Raw genomic sequence first — 18,145 nt, forward strand, 5'->3', positions numbered from 1 at the left:
TGTCACCCCTTCCTCCCCTTCTCACCACCCCTGCACCTTGTTTCCCTGGGGTAAGTTACACATGGGGTGACATCCTGGCAGGGCTTTGCCCCAGTGTGACCTAATTACTACCAGCAGCCCTAAAGGGGACAGGGTTTTCAGATTCTACCCAGGCTGCTGTCTTTTTTACAAAGGTCACACCAAGTGACCATGCTTTCCCCTTTGAGCCCCCCCCCCATTTCCAGTGCCACCTTTGGAGGGGAAAGGGGGAAAAAATTAAGAAGTGCAAGACAAAAGCTTGGCTGAATGTGCAAGATGTGCCCAGGCGTGTGAGCCAGGCTTCCCCGGGGGGGATAAGGAAGCTGTCTGGGAGAGATTTGGAATGCTGTTTTCTCCAGAAGCTGAATGTTTCCAGCACAAACTTGCGCTGCTTCCAGCCTGCCTGGGAGCTGCAGCGGGACAGCCCTGGCAGGGCACTGGGATGGGCTGCAGCACGTCCAGGTGCACTGGGAGGTCCCTGCTGCCACCCTGGGCTGGCTCCGTGGAGGTCCCTGGGTGTGAGGTGGTTTGTAGGGCCACAAGCCCGGGCTCAAAGTGCTGGCAGGGCTCTGTGGAGCATTATCTGTGCTGTGCAGATGCTGCAGCATGGTCAGAGCCAAGCTCGGGGTGAGGGCAGCGTGCTGCTGGCAGGGGACTCCTCGCAGTGCTGCTGGACAGCCCGTCCTGTCCTGCCAAAATGCCTCCCTCTGGAGCTGCTTCTCTCAAAACCTGGCGTGTTTTCTTTACAGAGCACCAGGGCCCATTCCAGGTGGTGATCCTGAGCCCCTCTGCTTCCCTCAGGGCTTTCCCCCTCACCTGCAGTCTAAGTTTGCAGCAGCTTTTCCTCTTTTTGAGCAGAAACACTGTAGACCAGACTAATCTATTTATTTATTTTCACTTCTTTGCATGTGCTGATCCAGACTCAGGTTTCCTCTGCAGTTCAGCTCAGCCTCCTGCCTGGATTCAGTCAGATGCTGTGTCCTGCTCCTCCTCACTGAACAGGCAGTGGTGGCTCTGCCCAAACAACCTGAAGGCACCCAGGTAAGCACTGAGCTAGAGTTGTTTGGGATGTGCTTTTGAGTGGATGGCACCTCACTTCTGACCAGTTGTGCACCCAGGATTTAGAGAGGAGACTGGAGCTGTCTCAGGGTATATTTTCTCCAGCCTGTGCCATCTCCTTTGTCTCCATTTCTCTCATGAGCACACCCCAGAAGCAGTGTGCTGTCCTCAGGCTCTTCTCCTGCACCGTCAGGTTCCCCTTTATTTGCTGAATGTGTTCATTTCCTTGGAAATCAAATGCTTGGCAAGTAACAGTTTAGCCCATGTTTGAATTTCCTCTGTTTCCCTCCTGGTGACTCTGTCACTGGTTGCAAAATCAGATTATCAAATGCTTTCTCCTTAACCAACAGTAGAAATTAGTTACATATGAGTGAAAAGAAAAAAACCTCTATTCCAAGGGTGACACAATAAATTTTTGGCTGTTTTAACCTTGTCAGTGAAGTACCAAATTGATTGGCTGTTGGAAAGCCTATGGCACTATTCTCTGCTTCTAAGCACAGAAGGGAAAATTGCTTTCCACTCTTAAATCTGCAACTTCTGCCTTTTGTGTGATGGTGAACAGAAATATTGCCAGATCATCTTTAAACTCAGAGGTATTAAGGACTGTTTTTCCCAAGAGAGGAAGAGATGTCTAAGTTTAGATGTGTGATTGCCCCATTATCTTCAAAGGCAGGGAGCTGTAGCTGGAAGTTAGGCATATCCTGAGGTCCCTCTCTGAAACAGAGCCTGACAAGAGAAGGAATATGAGGAGCTCAAATTTGCTGTTACCAGTGCTGAGACTTTTCTGTAAGCAGCTGGGGACGTGGGTGCACACAGGGGCTGCTGCTGTGGCCCTTTTCCAGGCACAAGCTTGGGGGCACTTGCCATGAACAGAGGGTAAATACACAGGCTCAGATTCTCCAACTGAAAATTTTGAGGTGTTCTGACCATACTAGTTCTGCATTGATGCGTGTCCAAGAAAGTCTGGCCTTGAAAGCTTCCAGGAAAGAACAACCTACTGACCTTTTTTTTTTTTTTAATTGAAGTATCAGTTTAGTTTTGTACTGTAATATTTATTTTCAGTTCATGTCTCCTGGCTAAATGGCACCAAATGTTGGGCTGCTGGTTCATGCAGTTGGATTGATTTATTTGGGGTTGCAGTGGTCTCATTGATAGTAAGGTTTGTCTCCTCTGTTAATACTCAGGGTTAATTTTTGTGCAGGAGACAATAATGGGGCAATGTTGATAGGGAAGAATGACTTCTATAAAGACAAACATCAGAGAACTCTCAGATCACATCAGCTGGCAGCAAGAGCTGATCCATCACATCAGGCAGAGCATTCCCTTGCTGAGGAAGGTCTGTGCTACCACAGCTCCTTTTGCCACACACGTGCTCAGAGTTTGGTGCCCAGAGATGTGAGAAGGTTGAAGAATAGTGAATATTCCCCTGTATATAATGGTGCAACAGCACAAGGCCAGGCAGCTGCTGTCCAGCAAGAGACATCTAAACACAAATGCTATAATGGATGCCTGATCTCCAGCTGGTCTCCTCCTCCCTCAAGAGTGCATAAACAGAGTGGTTTGGGTACAGCTGGGTCCCAAGGCCAGCTCTAACCCACCTGGCCTCTCACCTTGCTCATGTATCCCGTGCTGCAGGATGGGCAGTAGGGACAGGAATGCACTATGGTGTGTGTCATTTTGGGGAGCTATGGGTAAGATTTAGTGTAGGGTATTACTTTGTAATTCATGGCTTTAGAACCAGTTCAATTAACAGAGGTTTGCTACTGGAGGCTTTTAAAGTGGAGGATGCAGATGCACTGCTTATGCTGCTCCCACATGGCTTTATTTTTGCTTTTGCAAGTTGGATTTACAGATTTCCTTTCTCATTAAAAGTGGTGGCAATATTAAGCCTGGGAATCCTTGATGGATTTCAGATTGAATATCGTGAGTCTTGTATTAATGCAGGCTAGCTGCAAATAAATGAGGAAACCCATTAAGCATGTGGTGTGCCTCATAAATATTCCATAACACAAAAGTGTTAATGTAATGATGAGAAGGGAAAAACAAAGGTGTAGGAGTCAGGAAATGCCAGGCACGGAAAGACCACTGTGATCCTTTCTAAGTTCTGCATTAACATCCTTTAGAGGATGAGGGCCATACTGGACCCCTCATGGAGCAGTGCATGTTTGATTTTCTTTTTTCTAGTGAAATTTTGGAATCTCATGCAATTTTTTTTTTTTTTTTGGTAACAGGCCAAGTTTGAGTGAGACAGTAAAACACTGAAAACCAAGTCCTTGCCATGTAAACAGGGATGGCTTTAGTGAAGCTGTGCTCACTTTCTGACCATGTGCTTGTCCTTTGCTGCACAATTGAGTAATTGAAGCTCAAATATCGAGCCTGCATGAGTTTTGCACCGTGCTCTGCAACCACAAAAAATACACAGGAGCTCTGGTGTAACACAACAAAGTCTGTGCCTTGTGTTTATGTAGAGACCATTCCAAAGTGCAGGTGATTATGAGACTTTACATTAGAAATCAATCCAATGCATCTGCCTTGGAGTCTGAAAACCCCGAACTGAGCATGGGGAGCGTTCAGAGCAAACAGAGAAGTGCAGCGTGTCACTGAGGTGTGGATCCTCTGCCAGCCACAGAGACAAATGTTCTGGCTGGGTTTTAATAGGAGCATCCATTACTGGTGCAGTGATGCACGCTGAGCAAAGACAGCCCAGCAAACCTGCACCCCGAGAGCCCTGCAGTGCCCAGGCACAGCTGTGTGGCTCAGCCTGCAAACCTCCCCTGGCCAGCCTCCCCTGCTCCCTGCTCTGCCTGGCAGCAGCCATGCTGTGCTCTCCACCCTGTGCCCCAGGGGATTTTCTCCTGGATCATGCATAGTGAGCTCTTTTCCAGCTGTTCTCCTGCACTGGATTGTTCTAGGGAGGAGGTTGGCTCCTGGTGCTCACCCTCTCTCTTCTGTACAGTTTTATAACCTGCATTGGCACCTTGCTGCTCCTGGCAGCTCCCTGCTACAGCACTCACTGTTAGCAAGGCAAGGAGGCATTTGTGGTCATTTCCAAAATCTGAAATGATGAGGTGGGTGAGGAGGTGCAGCCGGACCTTTGGCAAGCAGCTCCTGCCTGTTGAGATGCTTCTCGAGCTGGCAAGCGCCACACAGAGAAGAATTTGGCCACTCAAGGGGAGTGGTGGAACAGAGGGTGTGTCTGGCTGTGGGACACACAGTTTTATCAGGTTTCTTCTGCTCCTGGCTCTGGGCTGGGATATGCAGGTGTCACTTGAAGCATCCCCAAGTGCCCCAGCAGGAATGATGCTTAATCCCAGGCAGAGGTCATAGAATTCTAGAATCATAGAATGGGTTTGGGCTGGAAAGGGCCTTAAAGATCACCTGCTCCCAACCTCCCTGCCATGGGCAGGGGACAGCTCTGAACACCTGGGCAGGGTGCTGTGGATTTTTGCAGGCAGCAATTGAGCTTTGGACAGGAGTAAGGCTCTCTCCTGCTTGCTCCAGGAATATTTTCAGTTTGGTTTCAGATCCAAGCTGATGGATGGGTGTCTCTTTAGAACCAGGTGTTTGGAGTGCCATCTTGGCTGAATGAACTTCTGACATCAGGTTGGTTGGAGGAGGCCATGAAAGATCATGTCGTGTTATACTATAGATGGTCTGAGACCCAAAATCATCTAAAAGCAATCCTGTGATACCTTAACATACCTTAGCATTGGATTGGCTCAATTTTAGGCCTGGTGGTGTGGTTTTCTGCCAAATGGGAGTTGTTTATCAAACTCCAGTGGAATGGGGTCTTTTTGTTTTGGAGCTTTTGTCAGGGACAGAGCTGTAAGAGGAAAAGTCCCTGGCATGGGGGCAGGGGGAGATAGCTGTGCCTTAAAGCATTCTTCAGACACAACACAGTGGAAGAGGAGAGAGCCCATCCTCAGTGCTCCTTCCCACTGTATGAAACTGCAACACAGTTTTCTCTGAGTGTCAGGCTTGCAGAGGCAGCCAAAATATCAGGAGTTTGCAAACCTCATCATGTTTTGTAAAATTCAGCTGTCAGATGAGAAGAGTTCTGTCTCTCTGAGTCAACAAGGCACAGTTTTGAATATCCAGGAAAAATCCCAAGGAAGGAAGGTGTTTACCCTGCTCTCTACATGTTAAATGTGCCTTATGGCTCTGAAGGTGCCTGTGCTGAGATGAGCTGGCTCTCTTGGCCTATCTCAGCACTCCTGGGCACCCTGGTGGAGCTGTGGGGATGTTTGCTGAGGGTCTGGTGTGCTCAGCATCAGGATCTGTTGGAATATAAGTCTGATTAGAGGGGGAGCAAGGGGCTGTAAGTGATAACATCCAGTTGTGGTCTGACTGTGCCTGGACAGGCTGCCCACACACAGTTTGATGGATGTTGGCTCTCGTGTACGAGGCAGGCACGTGACATTTACCCTGCCCTTGCAGGGCAGAGACCTGTGCAGGAGATGTCATTGAATTAGGGCAGAAGCAGGTGGCCTTTCAGTCACTTACACAGCAGAGATGCCACCTCTCTCCTGTAGCTTTTTTCTCCAATAAATATTTATTTCTGTCCACAAAGCAAGCAAAACCAGGCTTTTCCCTTTGTTGCTGCCCCTCTGTGGCTTTTGAAAGCGCTCCTGCTTGCTGGATTTGGGGCATTGTAGTTTTCAAATGTCTCAAGGCTATTGAGCACCAAGGGATGAAAGATGACCTTTCCCTTGGGGCTGCTCATCCCAGAGCACCCCGTCCTTTGCTGAGGTGTACAAGGCTCCAAGTGCTGTGTCTCTTTTGTGCCTGGGATTGTGTGAGGGGCAGGAGGGCAGTGCTGCCCTGGCAGCAGTGGCAGAGCAGCAGGAGGGGGAGCTGCTTTATGAGGCTCTTTGAGCCCTGCCTGTGACACCAGCTAGTTTCTGCTCATTCCCAAGGTGTCTTAGAGAGTGTAAAGAAATTCTGTACAGAGAGATAAAATGGTCAGATGTCCTGCACTCTGGGCTGAAACACAGCTTCAGTACAGAGCTAACAAAAAGCTGTGCAGTGTGATGGATAGCTATGATACATGAAATGTGACAGGTTTCTTTGGCAATAACATTAGAAATCCTTGCTTTATTGGTATGAAACAAAACAAAAAATATAAATCCATCTATTGCAGAGTTTTCCAACAAAAAAGTCAGTAGAGCTTTTGCCATATGTTCTATTTCTACATAACTGACACTTCCTTTCCCAGAAGCTTTTGTGTCTTGGTCTTCATTCTGTGCCCAGAATCTGTGTGGAAATCTCATCAGATGTTGCATCAAAGTAACTCAGTAGTAGAGGAACAGCAAGGTTAAAACAGGGAAAAGTAACAATGGTTTGATAACTTTGCAGAGTGGAAGCTGCTAATTTGTGGTAGATCAATTATCAAAGTGTCAGGAATGGGGATGCTCCTGTCCAGTTTGCTAAAAACCAGCCAATGTCCAGGCTCATCATGTTTCTCTCTCTCTGAGCCATTTAGATTCCTTCTCTTAAAGGACATTTTTCCAAATGACACTGTTTAACTAATGCAGAATTCCTATGTCTGAAGGACAGTCTGTGATCCAGTCCATTGACTCCTGATTTCATTTAAACTGCAATTCATTATTTTGTTCCTGTGCTCATTCAAGAACCCATTGTTCATTACTCTTTCATCACTCTATGATTGGAACAATTTGTATCTGTCGTTCTTACATTGGCCAGATAATGAAATAATCATTTGTGCATCTACACTGTGTTTTACATTTATTTTTCACAGTGTAATTCACTTTGTAGGGTCATTTTATCATTCTGGAACAAACTGTGATTTTGTTTAAGCATTTGCTAGTTGGTAACAGTCTGGAACTGACAACATCAGGAAGTATGTTGGGGCACTGCTGTCCACAGAAAAAAGTGGTAAAATTATTGCTGATCCTCCAGCTAACAAAACCAGCCCACCTTCTAGGAGGAAGGATTCTGATGTCCAAAGTACACTGGTTTTACTGAGCTGAGTCCTGCACTGTTTCCCAGGGTTTGGGTCAGCCTTTCAGAGAGAGATAATATAAGGGGTAAGATTACCTTAATAAAATTGAAACTAGATGATAATGCAGCCAGAACACAATTATGGTGCTATTCAAATGAGCTCCCACACTCAAGGAGGTCAGCAAGGTTATGATTTCTAGAGGGGTCAAGAGATTACGAGAATAAACTAATTATTCTGACATCAAATAGATAGAAAGGAGACTGCTGATTGGTTAATTCATTTTTCTTCTGTGAATCTATTTCTGTTCAATTAATTAAAATGACACATATGTTATACTCTCCAAATATCACCCACATTATTATGTAAAGGTTGAGTTAGTCATTACATTGGAAAAGGTCAGGGCTTGAATTTAATGCTGGAGGGAGATACTTTCTTCCATTTACTCGTCATCATTACCATCCAGTTCCTGCTTGGCTGGAGATACTTTCTTCCATTTACTCGCCATCATTACCATCCAGTTCCTGCTTGGCTGTGGTTTTCAATGAACTTCCTCATCCTAGGAATCACTCCCATTTCAAGTTTCTTGGAAAGGTGATGGTCTTGGTGCTTCTGCTTAATGGGTGTATGGGGTTGGGTCTTCTAGGGACTCTTCTGTCTTCATGGGCTCTTCCCGTAGGGAAAACCAAACCTTCTACAACTGGAGAAGGTCAGATGGATATTTACAGGCCTTGTCAAACAGCCACAGAATATTCCAGGTTACTATCACATAAATAGTTTAAACATTTGTTTGTGCTGTTTGGAACAGGAGTGACTGAGGGGAACATGTGGCCATGGGATTTGCCAGAGTCTGTAAACATAAATCTGTGGCTGCATTTATAATTTTAATGCCTTATGTGATACATTTGACTCTAATTTTAATGGTCTAGAAATTTTTTTTTGTAAATATATTAATTCTTCTTAGTTATGCTCCATTAACTGGTGTTTAGTTAACGTGCATGTAGACTGCATCAGCCCTTCTCAAAGAACAAGATGGGGAAGAAATGCTCTAAGACACAAGCTGGCATCAGATCTAGCTGGAGAGAGAAAATATCAGCAGAAACAAACTGTGGCAGGATGTTAAAAAATCACCTGCTTCTTAGGGGAGATACAACTGGGTAACGATCCATGGAAACATGAGCATTTTGGATTCTGTCTCTTCCACTCAAATTTATGAGCAGCTGTCAGGGCCGCTCGCTCCACGAGGGGGATTGCTCCTTGCCAAACCATAATGAGCAGATTATGGGTGCCACTAGAAAAAGTGTGGGACTCTCTGAGAGATTGCAGTGCATCATATTAGCTTCTCTCCGATGTTAGCAATTCCCCATCACATTGTATTACCAATCACTGTCACTAATATACCATGAAATTCAGATGTATAATGTAGTGTACAACTCAACCTCTCATTGCAAAGGTTTGCTACCCATAATCCTGCATGAGCCATTAGCAATGTCACTGAACAGAGTAAAACTCATTCGCTTCTTACAGGGCTTCCCCTGCTGGCAAATATCTGACATATTACACGTGGGCACAATGCTTGATCCTCCTGGGAGTTTTGATTGTGGCTGTGTGGAATGTGGGCCTCTTTAATGGGCAATCCACCATCCCCAGTCTACAGCCCTGCTGGATGGCTGAGCAGCTGGGTACTCTCATAAAGCACCTATTTGCTTTTCTTTAAATTATTTATCAATTGAAATGTTGTTTATGGTGTTTTAAGGGAAATATCATGCTAAAAGATAAAAACATACACTCACCAAAAATGAAAGAACTGAAGAGTAGGGTTAAAATTTGGGAAAGTACTTTGGGTTTTAGACTTGGTCTCACTTGCAAAAGGTTTGTGGCCCAAGTTTAGGGATGAGGGTAAGCACCCAGGTCCCTCAGGAGCCAGCAGGACATGGCCAGGAGTGAGGCCCAGCACCATCCATCCAGAAATGAGGCACAGATGAAACTCAGCTGTCACTGGAAAAGCTCTCTCAGTTTTAATTGCAGGCAGAATCTCTCAAGGCAGGCTCAGCAGAAGGTTTCACAAGGAAAGGGGCTGCTTCCTCTTCCAGGGAGAAAGGGGTGACTCTAAGGAACCTCAACCTACTTGTTGGGCTGTGATGTTCCACAGATTTTTATTGACCTTCACCATGGGGATGTTGGGTGAGTTTTTCTATCTGGGGAGGTCATCTTGAGCTGTTACCCTGAGTGAGGTGCCCCTTCCAGCCATGCATTTGCAGTTTTGACAGCAAACCATGGGCTACAGGACAGGGCTGTGCTTGACACTGAGCTGCAGATGATAATTTTGAGAGTGTAGTTTTGTGGTAAATTTTCACTTAGCTTCCACTTCCTCATTTTGCTTATGTGAAAGTGAAATGGGACGGTGTCACAAGCCTTCCTGAGCCAAGATGTACCACATCCACCGCTCCCCTCTGCCTCTGTGCTAATTATCTTGACAAATTGTCTTGCCGTGATTTACTTGGAAATTCTGCTGGTCGCTTCCCACCCTCTTGTTGTCAGAGTGCACACGTAATGCTTGGTTGTTTTACCTGGTCTTTTTTTGCAGGCAATGCTTTGTCCAGAGGGTCTGTGCCTCCTGCAGCCGTGGGGCATCATCCTGCACAGAAATTCAGAGAATGGTGCTCCTGGGTGGACTTGAGAGCCTGCTCCTGTCCCAGCAGGTTAGAGCTGACAGTGCAGGAGATAGATTGTGCTCTGGGTCTGCAGTCTGCTGAATGCCAAGGTTGTGCTTCCCTCTGGTTCACCTTGTACCACAGCCCAGATGAAATGTCACTCCCCTCCTGACCTCTAGATTAGAAACACATTAATAGGTTGCCTATTTGTTCAGTTTCTTGCTTAAATTAAGTAATTCTTTTTACACATTTTATTTTTAGTAACATTTCTCTTTTTTTTTTTTTTCACTGTTCTTGCATCAAGACCAAGGTCAGGTCAAGAGCTTTTTGGCTGGGAGGACATTCTGTTCAAGAAGGTACTCTGACACGTTGATGCTGCAGCATTTGAGGCTTTTACAGAGAAAACACATTTAAATGGCAGGTGAAATACTGCAGGCTGAGTGGCAGCAGGGATGCAAGATCACCCATCAAGGCATGGCTGAATTCTAATTTATTTCTTAATTTTGCCTGAGCTGGGCTATGTGGAGGTGAGGCTGCAGCTCCAATTCCAGCTCTCACAGCTAACAAGGTGCTTTGTGGGCTCTCCCAGCAATGGTGTGACAGGCCCAGTATTGCCAGTTCAGGTATTTACTCTGCCATTCCCAATTTATTTCATGTATTCTCTGCAATCTCCACATTATCTAATGTTGTGATGGTGATTAATCTATTTCTGTTCCTGAAAGGATGCAAAAGAGGGACATTAGAGCCAGCACAGCTCTGTTAAATACCTTGTCAGGACATACCTGAACTCCAGTCTGGTTTTTAAACACAACTTGCTAAAAAATCTCTTTAAGGGAGTACACAATTATTAGGGGTGATGCTCGTGACAGTAACACACATGTCATTTTAGATGTTCCCCTAAATGACCTGGCTGAGTGGTGGTTTATGACCTGATTTGCACACCAATAGTTTTGCCTGTACAATAACCAGGCAGCCAGACTCAAAGTGTAATTAAAAATGAGGTCCAAGCTGTTACCAGTTTAAATCACTGTAAAGACATACCAACCTGGGAATGATAAACCATCAGTGACACTATCAGTAACTTACAGTAAATTAACTTTTGCAGCTTGGCCTGGGCTGAGTGTCACAGAGCAGGAATGTTTTATCTGGCAGAGGCTGTGATCACACCTCTGGATGCTGTGTGATATGGAGGATAGCCAGAAACTTTCTGCAAAACAATTTCTCATCAGAAAATATTAGTTTATCTGGCCCACAACTTTTGGCAGGGAATTTGAGCTCCAGCAAAGGTTAAGGCATTCACCAGCCATGTTTGTTATCTAAACTTGATTTTCTGAAGCAAAAGTGAGTGCTCAGATTTCTGAGACCCAGGCTACACTGTCTGACTCTCTCTCAATCCCCTATTCTTCAAAATTCAATTTTGACACTTTTGAAGTTTTGAATCTATTTCTGGCCACCTCTGCCAGTGTATCCCTGCTTGGTGTTTAAATGGCAGGAGAGATAGCAAAGAAGCCTTCCCTTCAAATCCCAGTTCAGCTCAGCACTTCTGTAAATTTGAGAATTTCCATAAAAACATCAAGTCTCTCCTGCGGTTTCTAAATTGGGCTTTAGGAGATAATGATTTTAAAGAACCTGAGAGTGGAATGGAGGGATGTCTACAAGCCTACATACATCTCACATCTACATTCCTGCTTTTTTTTGCTAACATTTTTCAACCCAAAAGTCCAAAGTACTTCAGAGATGTTCAGGTAAGCCAGATGTTTTGTTCACATGCAGCAGCTGTGGAGTCCAGGAGAAAGCAGAACATGAACCATGTCTAATTTTTAGCCATTGATATGAGTCAAGTTGGGGTTCTGGTCTCATTCTTCCATCCAACAGATCTTTCTTCCCTGAAGTTGTTCTGGTAGATAGAGGAGAGGCCACAAGGCTGGGCTTCCTTTGGAGCTTGAAGAGCAGCAAGGCAAGGGTGCTTTGGCTGAGTGCAAGGGGGTTATGCAGGAAAGAGTGAACTGCTGCAGCTGGGGACCTCACCAGCACAAACCAGTGAGCTGTTCCTTTTCCCATCATGTTGTTCCACTGTGGCATCATTACTCTGGGAGGCTGAGGTGGCCAAATGGTGCTCAAATGGTGCAAGAAACAATTAGATGAATTAATGGCAGAGAGATGCAGCAAGGGCTGTTACACACCAGGAGACTGCAGAAAGTCTCTAAGCCCAGATTACTGGGGCCCATCAGAGCACCCCAGGCAACTGCTGTGAGTTTGTCCTGCTCCTGAGCTTCTCTGCAGACATACACAACTGTTTGGTCTTAGGGACAGAGTGCTGGGCTAGAGGCACTGGTGCTCAGAGCCAGCCTGACCATTCTGATAAAGCAGAAGGAAATGGCTTTAGACAACTCTTGAAGATGTGACGTCTGTGGGATCTCTTGGGTAAGTGATGTGAGCTCTCAGTGTGTCTGAGAGCTGTTTCTGCTATAAAGAACCTCAGCTCTGTGTTAGGAGACAATTCTGAGGAGGCTGGCAGTCATTCCTGTGTGCTGCTGGAGAGCATTGTGTCTGTGCTGGGCTCTGTATTGGCTCACATTAATAAGGAGAAGAGGGTAGAAAGATATAAAAAGCAGCTGAGGATTATTTGACAATTCCAGTGTCACCAGGATCTGATCCCAGCAGTTCAACATAATCACTGAAAGAGGAGAAAATCGAGGAGTTTTCACTGGAAGTGAGCAAGAGCTTGACAGCTGGCAAATGCTAATGTAAGTAGGCAACTGGGAGTGAGGGGTGGAGGGAGGGTGGTGTCGTTTAGCATCGCTTACAGAAGTGCCATTTAAATCTGAAGAGAGCCTGTAGAAAACATGTTTCTTTCTGCTCAGCTCCCCTGCCCTGTCACACGTGTCTGCTTGCCCAGTCCTGCTGTGCCAGTGGGAGGTTTTGTGCCACTGGAGTTCATCTCATGCAAAGCATCTCCCAAGCAGCCTCGGTTCACGCAGGCCAAGGAAAATCTGCCACCTCCACGGCTGGCTGGAGTGTCAGCACAGAGGCTTTACCCGACTGGGAGCATCATCCTGCTTTTGCTGATCCACGGGTTGCTGCCCCAGGGATGGGGATGTGGAGAGAACCAGTGGCTGATGCAGGCTGGAGCAGAGCAAAGCTGGCTGTGCAGCCTTAACACACCAGCATGTTTTTCTCCTGTGAATTGCTGCTCAAATAGCCAGTTTCTTCCAGGGGAGTAAAGGCTGGTAACAGCTCTGTGTGGCAAAGTTCCCTGGTTCTAACCAGTCATTGGTTTCTCTGGACACTCACCATCCAATTTCACTTCTGTCTACTGCCCCTCTGGGCTTCTGGCAGGACATCGTCACCAAATGAAGCCAAATCTCTTTTTGGATAGTGGCAAATGTGGCCATTTTTGTGGTATTAGAGGTACAATTCTCATCAAACTCAAAGCAATGTTCTTGCAGCAGCAAGTCAAGCATCCATGCTGGTGTGTGGATGAGGTCTCCCTCAGCTCAGTCCATGAGTGCATCAGGGTGGAGTGCACAGTATTTATCCAGCAAAATCCTTTCCTGCACCTAGAAGCATTTCTCTGGCTGTTCTTTCTTCCTGTACAATTGACTGTCTAGCAGCTCAGAAAACTTGATTGTACTCCAGCAACAGTCTATGAGCACCTTCCACAACCTGATTTTCCAAAATGACTCCCTGGCCTCTGTTTCCACCAGTATTTCCAGAAACAGTCGGGCCATGTTTCACTGTAATGTCAAAATTGTAGTTTTCTGCATCTAAATAATAATTTTGTTGTCTAAGGATAAGGTTTTTTTTTGATTTAGAGCTGCTGCTTTGTTATTTTCTCCCGTGTTAAATATCCATGCTGGACTCTGTGCTTTCCTAGAGGAATAGAAAAAATAGTGAAGGTTGCAGCTGCAAACCACATTCCTTTCTTATTTCCTGAATGGCATTGGGCTATTCAGAGTTTCAGAGGTATCACAGGTAGAGGCCCTGTCATAGACCATTTGTGCCATGGGATACACTCCAGTAATTCAGGCTTAATACTGAACAGATAAAAGTAATGTTAAAGAGTCATATTTACAGGAAACTGTTTTGCTTTGTTGACTGTGCTAATAATAAAATTCTGCAGGAAGAGAACATCTGGGTTTCTGTAATCCAGCCTGCTTTTGTGCAGGTTACTTTTGGTTTCCTGGGGAATGTTCAGTGTTGAAGATCCTGATGATGACTTGTATTTGGATGTTTCTGCAGCTGTCCCTGAAGCAACACCCTACAATGATAGGCTTCAGGAGCTCGTGAGTGTTAATTTGAATTAATTATAGCAGCTTTGACTTGCCTTTGCTATAAAATTGACTTGCTTAATTCACCCACTAGACGTTGTCACTATTAAATCCAGAAGGTTTATGAGGATAAAGGTCTTGGGATTCTGGTGACTCTCCTGAACACTTAATCAGAGTAGAGCTGAAATCAGTCAAATGTGATGTCCTATACCTGCATTCAGGGTTAACGGCCATCCATAAATCCAGGTGCATGCAAATCTCAAACACGTTTTTATTTGACATTATTCTAATTTGGGAGGTGGGAGGGTCTCTGCTCTTCTGGGGAACTGCATTAAGGATGGGTTTTCACTCTCTGTGTTTCCAAAACCAGCAATAAGTGCTCCTGGCAGGGAGAAGAGAGATGTATGTGAGAGTTGTCACTTCACCAAGTGAGAGCCATGATGGGGACAACTTCATCAGTGAGCACGATGGCTCTGGGGGCCTGGGTGCAGCTGGAGCCCCTGGCCTGGCAGACCCCCAGGGCAAGCAGTTATCCCATGGCAGAGCACCAGCTGCTTTGGCAAATTAAGATGTAACAGCAGTTTCCACAAGATTTCTCAGCTCTTGGGATATCCCTGTTGTGGGCATGGGGGAACAATCTTGTGCTGAGCTTGGAGGCACTGGAACACCCTGGACTGGGAATGCTGGTGTGCAGCTGCAGAGCTCTTCCTAGGGTCTGACAAGGAAAAAGCTTAATCAAAGGCAACACATTTCTAAGGGTTGTTTTTTTACCTTGTGTGCTGATGTTTCCCTAAGGAAAATGTTATGTTGAAATAACAGTGCTGAGCTAGCAGTCTCTGTTTGTGCCTTTTAAATCTAAAATCCAGAGGGGATGGCAGTCAGTGTTCATGTGAGGAGCACATCAAGCAGGGTACAGAGACAGAAAAAATAAAAAAAAGCAATTAAAATATTACCATAAGGAAATATCATTTTAAAAGGAGAGAGAGAAAACCATGAGCCCCTGTGGTTTGAGTTTTACCTGGGTAGTCCAGAGAGGTTAGACCAGGGGTCCTGGGGTCCTGTGTGCTTTCCCTGGGCTATGCTGGCAGGAGTGTGCCCCTGCAGATCCACTACCCTCTGTGCTGGAGTAATCACCCAGCTCTTGTACATCACTGGAAAAGGTCTCCACTCAACTCTTCCACCCTTTTTTTTTTTCCTACCTGAAGAATAAGTAGAGCAGGAAAGAGAGATGAAATTCTGTCAGCAATTCCTGGATGAGCTGTAATGTGAGGTTTTTTACCTTTCAGTGAGAATGGGAGAATTATGTACTGCCCTGTCGAGCCAGGCTCCAATATCCTGCCCACACAGGTGCACGGATAATTTCTCTTTTTATATTCTTAACATTAAGACATTTCACCCCAAGATTAAGACTGCTGGTAAGTCAGCTTCATTGGTGCCTGGAACACTGCACTATGTAAGCTGAATTTTTATACCTAATATGTGGAAGAAATTTTTTGTCTTTTCACATATGCTTCTCTAGGGTTTTGTCTTCAATGTCCTCTGAATATGTCTGGGATGGTAAAAAGTTCTGCTCCTCTGTCCTGAGCACAGCCAGGAGAGTTTCACACAGGCCATGCTGCAGGTTTGCAAAGAGCTGATTCCTTCTTCAGAATTAAATGTTTGATTAACAAAACATATTAACTTAAATCCAGTTGGAAATTAAAGAACAACTCTGATGGGAGGCACAAAGTACCATTTCAAAATATGTAAGAGAATTTTGGGGGACTTTGTACTGCATAGAAGACACAGGGGTTTGCAAATGTGATGCTCTCACAGGTCACTGGTGCAACCATCCCATCCTCAAAATGATCAAATTATTTGTGTGGCAGCAACTGCACAGAGAGATGGGCCCAATCTGAACTGAACAAAAACTGGAAAGAGCTTATTGAATCCTCAGGCTCTCTTGCTTGTGGTAAGGATACTAAGGTAAGAGCAAGCTAACCTGTAAAAGTGTTAATTAGAATAACTCAAGCATAAGCTATGTTTTCCACAATAATATGTGGTGTTCAGTCAATGTAGAATGAGGAGTTTGGCTCCATCCTGTTTTAAGCAATCATTGTGGATCAGCCTGGAATTTAAGGAAAAAATAAGCTATGGGGAAATAGAATCAAGAAAAAAAATTCAATTAAGTTCACAGAAATTGAATTGACTGGGAATAGCATGGAATGATGGAATTCAGGATGGATGAGATGTGGTAAATAGGAACAGCAGCCTGAGAGACCTCCCTGAGCTCCTGCTCCTCTGTGGCAGGGAGGATGCAGACCTGAAAGCATATCCAGGGATAACTTTGCAGGAAGCTGCTCCAAGTGATAGCTTTCCTTGAATCCTGCTATATCAATTAGTAATGATTTGTGGTTAGAGTAATTCCATATTTCATTTGTTGTGTTTATTGCATAGGGCATTAACATACAGAGTAATGAACCTGGAGCAGCTGAGTGATTCAGCTGAGGGTTTGCTCACGTGGTGGAGCTGGTTGGTGATCAATTATGTTTTTGTTGTTCAGGAAAATGCTGGTTTTTATGAGCATTCTTTTTTCTGTGTGTAGTTACAGTGGAAAGCAATATGCTTTAAAATGATTGTATCCTAAGTAGTCCTAGAAGTCTCAGTATTGTAAAAATGAAAACTAAAAGTTATGTTTCTTATGGGGTTTTACATTCTTTTTAATCATATTATTCTTCCTTTTAAGCAGCATCTCCATGTTGGTTAAAAAACACAGAAATTAATATAATCTCCTTTGACTACAGGTTTGCATGGTAAGTCCTTAGATACAGAATTTGTCTGTTTCTTTATGAGATTTAACACCTGATTTTATCTTGGCCTTAAGAACATTTTCCACAACTCTGGACACAGACACAATCCATTCCCTGCTCTGCACATCCTTCAAACCTGTCAGAAATGCACATAAAAATCAGGTGCCAGATATGTTAAGATCAAATCAAACAACCCCACAACCACATGAATGCAATTAAGATAAACGTGTTCACAAACCCCCAGCAGATTCCAGTCAGCCCAGCCAATCTCCTGGATGATAATTAGCATGAAAGGTGGATATTTGGCTGTAGTCTGTGTGTTTTATATAAAATTACGGAGGTTTTTCGTTTCTGGGGGTTTTTTTCTTCCAAATTTCTTTTAGGTGTTTGGTGTGCATCAACTAGTTTTTTCTTGTCTTAGGAGTTTTATAATTTTGCATGTGTTTTTGGCTGTCCGTGAGCTCCTGGGCAGGCACACATCCATTGCTGATGAAGATCTTGTTTTCTTTAGGCTCCCCCAGCAGCTCTACCTTTGGCTTATGGAGTTGTGTTAATTAACCACCCTGCTGGCTGTAAGATAAATACCCCTGCAAATCCAGGCTGATAATCCACATGAAAAAAAATCTGCAAAGAAAAGCTTACAGATACAATGAAGGAAAATGCAACTAAAATTTGGTTCACAGGAATGAAACAGTGGTTTAGTTAATGACTAATTGCCAAAGGAGCTACACATATACATATAGATGAGAAAAATCAATATAGTTGATGAATCCCCATTCTATTTTACAGTCAGAGATAATTCATTTCTAATGACCCTCGGTATTTATGTGTGTGAGCATCAAATAAAAGAAAGGACATTAACAGTTCCAAAAATCTGGTTTATGCAGAAAACCAGAACACCTGTTTCTTATTGCTGGGGCTTTCTGAACTCTTGGAAGTGTAAGAGAATGTAAGAGAAAAATTGAATCGAATACACAGTTGAATTGCAAAAAGAAAGACTCTTCTATGTATTAAAAATGCTTCTAATGACATCTATTTTCATAATAGTGTTTTGTGGAGTGAATGGCTTGGACAAAAGCACTGGTAAATCGCCTGAAACAAAACTGCCTGACACTCAAATAGCTGCTAATGGTAGGTAGCTCCTTGACTCCTTGTTATATTTCTTTCTTGGATTTAATCCTTCTCAGATCATTATGCAGAAGGACACTGCTTTGCTTAAAGGGTTATCAATGTCACCAGGCACTGGAAAAGATATGGGGACAATTTAGCCACCTTTTTGCAGATGGGATTCCCATGTCCCTTTGAGAGTAAACAGAGTCCCACTGAGGCTGGAAACCTTCAGAGAAGATCCCTGGAAAGTTTTTCCACTACTTCATGGAGGTGAATCTCCCTTGG

The 18,145-nt window shown here is 44.5% G+C and overlaps 1 long non-coding RNA gene across 7 annotated transcripts in view; it reads left to right on the plus strand.

The window, feature by feature from the left end:
- Positions 1 to 18,145, plus strand: part of LOC135304355 (uncharacterized) — a 71,487-nt gene that overhangs the window by 9,455 nt on the left and 43,887 nt on the right. The window contains exons 5-13 of one of the 7 annotated variants that reach the window (XR_010365761.1): positions 939 to 1,059; positions 9,624 to 9,738; positions 9,995 to 12,114; positions 12,330 to 12,437; positions 15,248 to 15,376; positions 15,481 to 15,582; positions 15,777 to 15,926; positions 16,690 to 16,753; positions 17,798 to 17,881. This is a non-coding gene — a long non-coding RNA (uncharacterized LOC135304355). Of the gene's footprint in view, positions 1 to 938; positions 1,060 to 4,601; positions 5,561 to 9,623; positions 9,739 to 9,994; positions 12,115 to 12,329; positions 12,438 to 12,554; positions 14,884 to 15,247; positions 15,927 to 16,689; positions 16,754 to 17,797; positions 17,882 to 18,145 lie in introns of those variants that run through there. The other 6 variants (XR_010365762.1, XR_010365763.1, XR_010365764.1 and 3 more) reach the window with 6 other exon arrangements.

Source organism: Passer domesticus, chromosome 7 (assembly GCF_036417665.1).
Source record: "Passer domesticus isolate bPasDom1 chromosome 7, bPasDom1.hap1, whole genome shotgun sequence".
Taxonomy (NCBI): Eukaryota; Metazoa; Chordata; class Aves; order Passeriformes; family Passeridae; genus Passer; species Passer domesticus.